Source organism: Abrus precatorius, unplaced genomic scaffold (assembly GCF_003935025.1).
Source record: "Abrus precatorius isolate BTA unplaced genomic scaffold, Abrus_2018 Scaffold0, whole genome shotgun sequence".
Lineage (NCBI taxonomy): Eukaryota > Viridiplantae > Streptophyta > Magnoliopsida > Fabales > Fabaceae > Abrus > Abrus precatorius.
The window spans coordinates 730,872-737,382 of record NW_020874290.1 but is presented as its reverse complement, the minus strand read 5'-3'; positions in this window follow the sequence as shown (position 1 = coordinate 737,382).

The following is a 6,511-nucleotide window of genomic DNA, read 5'->3' as shown; positions in this document are numbered from 1 at the left end:
CCTTCCTTCTCCTTTCGGGACCTATCCGAAAAGAAAGAGAATTCAGTACTTCTTGGTCATGAATATCTGAATAGGACAAACCGCCCCGTAGATCTCTTTGCTTCGGAACAAAACAATTAGAATTAGGCTCGGTCAACTGGAATGTGTATTATCGATATAGGGGATCTTTCAATTGAGAAGATCCATATCCATCGACCTGAGACGAAGAGAAAGAAAGGTCTATCCATTTTTTTTGGAGTTATTCAGTTAAACAATGATTCGTTATTGGAGTAGATAGCAACAACCATCTCATCCGGGAAAAGCCATCTTTTTCTCAACAATGTCTTTGTCATTTGATCCAATAGCGTTCCGTTAGATAGGAAAGATTTGATAAATATTGATAAACTCTCAGATAGAGTATTAGAACAGAAAAATCCATTAGATAATGAACTATTGTTCTAAGCCATCTTGGCAATGAATCAACAATTCAAAATGCTTTTCTTGCGTATTCTTGAGAAACCAGCGTTTATATATAGATGTAGGAAGATCTGTTTGGGAAGTAAGAAGCCCCTTGACATCTCTTCATCTGCAAAGAATTCTCGATGTGAAAACACAGAGACAAAAGGCTGATCTTGAATAGGAAAAAGAGTGGATCCGCAGGGTCCCAAATGAATTGGCTTATTCGAAAAAAGCCTTGTTCTTGGAAGATCTATCTCGTGTCTGGTACTGCATGGTTCCACCCTGTAAGAACTCTGAATCATTTTCTTGAAGCTCATCCTCTTCATCATAAATGATCTGCTTGCCCCGAAATGACCTGGCCCAATAGGGAAATCCCAATTCATTGGGCCTTTCGATACAATCAAATAGAAAGCCCCAAGGGCGCCATATTCTAGGAGCCCAAACTATGTGATTGAAAAAATCCTCCTCTATCTGTTGCGGGTCGAGGACTCCTCCCCCTTCTTCAAACTCCGATTCATATTTTTCATGGAGAAATCTCTGATCAAACGATAGAACAAGATCCATTTTGAATCATATTTAAGGGATTCCTTGGTTCGGACCGAAGAAGCAATGTCACTCGATCATTATCAAACTGACTGCAATTTTTTTTCTGTCCGTGAGGATCCCACCAGAGCGCCTTCTACTTCTAATAGGCCATGAACTAGATCAGAATTATTCTCAACGAGTCCATAAGAAGTGATCCCATTTTTTTCATCAGGTCCGGGTAGAGACCAAAGGTCTTGAGCGACCGATCCGGCAGAACAACTCAAAAGATAAAGAAGTATCGTTAATTTCTTCATGCTCCTTCCAAGTTCGAAGTACCATTTGTACAAATAAGAATCCCCCTCGTTACATGATTTCTTCTTCATATAGATAAATATAGGATCTATGGAGCAATTACTTAGAAGTACATTTTGTGAAACAGCCCTTCCTATCTGATAGAAAAGGATCCATGATCCTGAACCGATCTTACCTGAGATCGCAAATCCCAAGTTTGTCTATGAAGAGCAGATCTAATTATATTAGTGTCTAGGATGGATTTTTTTTGTATAATACTAATCGATAAGGCCTCATTAGTAAGTGCTACAAGATCTCGTACATTGGAACCCATAGTTATGGTTATGGACCCGAATCCATTAGTATGGAACATTTTCTTTTCCAAGTGAAATCCCTTAGTATATGAAAGAGTGAAAAAGTGCTTTCGTTGTTGTGGAATAAGAAGCCTTCGTATCTTAATGCATGTATTTAATTTATTCGGAGCTATTAGAGCGGGATCTACTTTTTGGGGAATATGAGTCGAAGCAATAACAAGAATATTTCTAGTGGAACATCTTTCACAATCCCTGGAGAGATAGTTCACTAATAGACCGAGGGATAAGTAATTCGATTCATTCACATCCAGATCATGAATGTTTGGAATCCATATTATGCAAGGAGACATTGCTTTTGCTAATTCGAATTGAAAGGTGATATAAAATCGGTCTATTTCCGGCATCATATCCATAGTTAGCGTATTCATCATAGTTAGAAGCTCCAGCTCCATATCAAGGTCACGGTCGATATCGTCACTATCATCAATATCGTCACTATCGTCACTATCATCAATAAGAAAACCCTTAGGCTTGTTATCCAGGAACTTTTTCAGAAATACTGTAATGAAAGGAACATAGGAGTTTGTCGCTAGGTATTTGACCAAATAGGATCGTCCAGTTCCTATAGAACCTATCACTAAAATACCCCTAGGGGGGGTAGGGCTAAGCGGAGCGAAAAGGGTTTTCCATGAGATGGGAAATGAAAACTATTAGCCCCCACAGGGTTTGTGAATAAGTAATTGTCTGATAATGAGCAAGGAATATCCGTCTTTCTGCTAAACAGGATGTATTGAACTCATAATGCATTAGATACTTTTTATGAATGTCAACTAAGTATCGTAAGTAAATTGCTCCCGGTTGTTCAATCATTTGATAACCAGAGTTATTCTTTGATAAATGATCACTATGAGTCAGACTCAATAGAATTTGATCAATCCTTGTTTCTGTCGTTAAGGTAGAGAACTGAACCAAGAATTCTCTTTCTTTATCATCAATCGAATCACTGTTCGAGACCCAGGATTCTATTTTATCATCAATCCAATCACCATTCACGTTTTTTATTTTTCTTATCAAGGAATAGATCGCTTTACTTGTATGACTTACATGTCTCGTATTTCTCGAAAAAGCGATTCGATTGATGGGATTTGGTATGATACTTATGAGATCGATGAGATTCCAATATTTCTTCTTAGAACGTATTGATTTGACCCCATAAGCGGGACCACCACCCCATAGCATGGGGCCACCAGAAGCAGAACCCCGTATTTCTTCTAGAGAATCTCCTAATTGTTCCAGAGCAACTAGAAAGAGATTCTTTAACCAGAAAGAATTCAGTTCAGATGTGGGATACCTATCTAGAAGTTTTCGCAACTCAATCATGTATGATGGAATCATCAAAGATTTGACCTTTTCGAACTCTGTCTGTAACTCACTATAGACTCGAGAAACAAAGAGAAGATGTGTACGAACGAGATATCCAGCAACAAGAAGAAGGAAAAGGATTGAATAGAGGAACTCCCGAACATTTAGCGATCTCAGATGTGTCGATATCAATAGTGATTCATTATTTCGATGAAAAATTTCTTCGGATAGAAGAAGATTATGTAAACAATTACTCGGAATCTCACTTATCAGATTCCATATCTTACTTATCAGATTGCATTGTGAAAGACACAATGGAATCTGAAGAATTCGCCATGATATATCTGATCCATGCATAATATCATGAAAAATGGATACAAATTTTTGGCTGCTACTTAGTATCGGCAATAGGTCTGAAAAAGTATCTAAAAATATGAAATTTATATATTTGTACCCTGTCGAGGTAAGGAACCATGGTATATATGTTTGGAATAGATTCCATTTTGAAAGAGTTGAAAAAGCACTATCTCGTTGAAAGGTTCTATACATCTGCCCTTTCTCAAGGCATTTTTTTTGGACAAGGACTCCGTTTTTTCCTCTTTTCGGATGGTAAATATTTCTCAGAACATGGAGTGTGAATCAAACCCATGTTTGAATTGAAATTGAGATACTGATGCAAGTTCTTCCCTTCTGAATCAGGTAGATTCATATCTGAAAGAGATTGACAATAAGTTCTTTCAAAATTGACTATTTGTCCCTCTGTTAGAGGTGTTCCAGAAATGTCTGCGATCGAGTAAATAGCTCTACGAACGAATGGATCGGATCGAATTGGAAAATGGAAAGATTTGTACAAGTTATACCCTTCGTCGCCACTTTGCGGAAAATCGTTAGGTATCAATATGTTAGATACCTGTGACTCGATTGGTGAAATAGTATCTCTCCCCCAAAAAGCATGTTTTTTTTTACCACCGCAAAAAGAAAATATTTTGTTGCGAATGAACAAGATATTGAGGAATTGTCCATACGTAAAATCATTATTATTGATACAGGCCTTTTCCACATAAAAAGGGAATCTTTTGTTACAATAGAAGCAGAAGTGATATCGATTATTCAAGAATCGAAGTCGATTTGCTTTATAAAAAGAGGATATCAATGAACTTCTATGAAATGGTTTCACGGGATTCAGCCAATTGTCTTGATCGTGGGATATCGTTGAGAAATAGGAATCCGTGTTATCAAAAGATTTCCTGCAATTCTTTCTAGTATGGAATGAGTCAATCATCCACTTTGGTATCTTATTGAACAAAAATGGTGATATTGTTCCTCCATTGATCAAGAATTTCGATTTTTGGGAAGTATCATGGTCATCCAATAATAAGGGTTTCCTTTTTTTCAAATGAAAGATTTGAAGACCTATTGATTCTAACAACTGATTACAGAGTGGATCATTCGGACCTTTCAACTCATAGATGTGGATCTCGGACCTATGAATGGGGATACTCCCGAAACTCACAAAGAAAAAAGGAAGTGAGTTAGACAAAAAGAGAAGAAACTTGGACAAAAAAAGAAGTAACTTGGACAAAAAGAAACAAAGTGACTTAAACAAATATTTTTTGTCGATAACCTCAGACCAATCAATCGAATATTGATTAATATGTAATCGATCGAACACTACTTGAAAACGGCTATTCTGCTCAGAAATGAAATGGTCCAAATGTTCCTGGAAATTCTTGCTCCCATTGGACCATTTGTATCTATATGCATTAGGATCCCGATTCATGGATCTCTCCGTTCGAGAAATAAAAATAAGAAGATCGAACCATTTCTTCTGACTCTTTTTCAAATTTGATAAATGTTGGTTGATCGTGTATTTCATTATAGTTCTATGATTCAGAGTATCATTTCCTATTTGATACCTTTGAATTCCATATTCGAAGTTGCGATCGAATCGATTCTTTTTAATGAATCGATTCAATACATTTCTTATGTAACCAGGGATGCTATATTGGATTTGAATCAGATTTCGGATCAATCTATATTGATTGACTGCCTCCATTATGTTGTTGCTAGCAAATACCACTATTTTTGGTTTTGGATCCTCTAAATCATTCCCACAAGAGGTCTGGACCCATTTTTTTATGATCCTTCGATAAAAAGATTCATTCTCTTCATAAAAAAGAGGAGGTAGGACCAATAAAGATTGATTTTTCGATTCATCCCTGGAGTTGAATACCTCATTCAAAAATGGTTTTTGATCCAATCCGGAGGAATCAATAGAAAAAGTCAATTCCCTATGATACACCAGATCCGGCTCGGTTATTGATAGAGTGAATAGATCTGCCATTTCTTGAAATATCTCTTCTGATTCAAAATCGTGGTGTAACGTGTATCCCCCCCTGTTCCGGTCATGGAATAGATGAAATAAACCAAAAAACGGATTTTTGTTCAAGAATGAAATCTTATTGGAACTGTCCAGTTCATCCTTCGGAACCATATCACATCCCGGATCTGATGAAATAGGATGAATTGAGACGGTATTTTGTAAGTACATAATTATCTTGAATATATTAACTATTTCTTTATTTTCCCATCGCCTGGAAAGAACAAAAGAAATATCTTGTTCTTTCTTCAACAATTTCTGATCTCTAGTGGACCTCTCAGTAGGATTCGAACCCAGATGAAGTTCTGACCATCTGTCAGAGAAAAAAGAACGATTGGCTCTTGCAGGATTCCCAAGAAATTCTTCGATTTTTTCCGGAAGCAGATGATTATTCATCTGCTTCTCACGTTCCATGAATAGTCGGCACATTGAGGAATATCCAGAAAGGCTTTTAGGGAATCGCTCTGATTCTATCTCTGTTCGTTCCGTTTGAAGAAAGGAAGGATCCCAACAAAGAATCGATCTTTCTTTTAGTTGCTGAATCTCTCTTTGATTGATCAATGTGTGATATTTCGAATCCTCATTCCTAATGGAATCGAAATGATCCTTGGATTGATCAGAAGATCCTTTCAATTGGCTAGAATCCGTTACTTGAATCAAACTAGATCTCGTGGAATCATATTGAATATTTGATGATACATTCCGTACCTTGCTAAAAAACCGATCCTTGTTTACCAACCACACATTGTCTAACCAAATCCAATTCTCTCTCGACATGTTCCTCAAAAAATCCGATTCGTGCGGATTCTTCCCCCAACTAACGAAGAGATCTTGACGGAATTGCCACATATGAAATTGAGCACAATTTTGCAAAGAAATAGCCCGCTTGTTTCTCAAGAAGAGATGGGAAACATGCTCAATATCATTTGATTGAATAGTTGACCCAGCCCCTTGTTGTTTGAAGAAACCCTCCACTTCAATTGGTATTTTTTCACGAAAAGCAAACATGAGATAATAAATCCAGTCTTTCACTAAGATTTCGAATAGCTGTCCCGAATTCAAGTTGATTATGTTTCGCCTCTTCCTCGGAGAAAGACGATCAAACAATTCCCAATCATGGTCCTTGCGGATCGGATCATCCATATAATATACAAAAAGAAACTCCAGATATTTGATATCTTTCTCTTTGAATGAGATCTCA